This window comes from Penaeus monodon, chromosome 30 (assembly GCF_015228065.2).
Source record: "Penaeus monodon isolate SGIC_2016 chromosome 30, NSTDA_Pmon_1, whole genome shotgun sequence".
In the NCBI taxonomy this organism is placed as follows: domain Eukaryota; kingdom Metazoa; phylum Arthropoda; class Malacostraca; order Decapoda; family Penaeidae; genus Penaeus; species Penaeus monodon.
Window position 1 is genome coordinate 34,833,437 of NC_051415.1, and position 557 is coordinate 34,833,993.

The following is a 557-nucleotide window of genomic DNA, read 5'->3' on the forward strand; positions in this document are numbered from 1 at the left end:
ATTCCCAAAAAGGAAAAAATCGAGTTGATGCCACCTCGTAAACCCTTTGTGTTTGTTTGTTCTGAGCAGTCACCGATCCTTAAATCACCACCCATTAGTCACCGAAAAATGCCATGCAATTACCTAAGTTTACGACCTCCTGTTCAGTGCATTTCGCTGCATGGCAAGCCTCTGTGTCTCTCACCTTCCTTGCCTCAGATCCTTAAGAAAACCAAACCTAGAGTTCAGTAACAAGCACTTTCTCGTCTACTGGCAAAAGCTGCAGCGGAGGTGCTCGGGCCACGGGATTTATTCCTTTTTTCTCCAAATCTTGCTCGGCAGTGTCGTGTGAGATATGGCGTGAGTCTTTGTTTTATATATTTCTCTTTATTTCTTCTTCTTTAGTGTGAGTTCAGCAGTGAGTGTTTTATTTCGTGCTCCTTATGCATTCGGACTACTTATAGTTTTCCCAAGAGCTCCTGGGTAAGAAAAGAAGAAGGAAAATGGAGGAAAGTCAAGTAAAGGCTTCCTGAAGGATTTTTATATCTTTCAAGCACTCCAGGAAAAGATAAATCGGA

The 557-nt window shown here is 42.4% G+C and overlaps 1 protein-coding gene across 1 annotated transcript in view; it reads right to left on the reverse strand.

Moving 5' to 3' along the window:
• LOC119592748 (ADAMTS-like protein 5) overlaps positions 1-557 on the reverse strand; it is a gene marked incomplete at its 3' end in the record, with an annotated part of 89,191 nt that continues 88,634 nt past the window's right edge. Inside the window, 1 exon segment of the mRNA XM_037941683.1 lies at positions 1-547.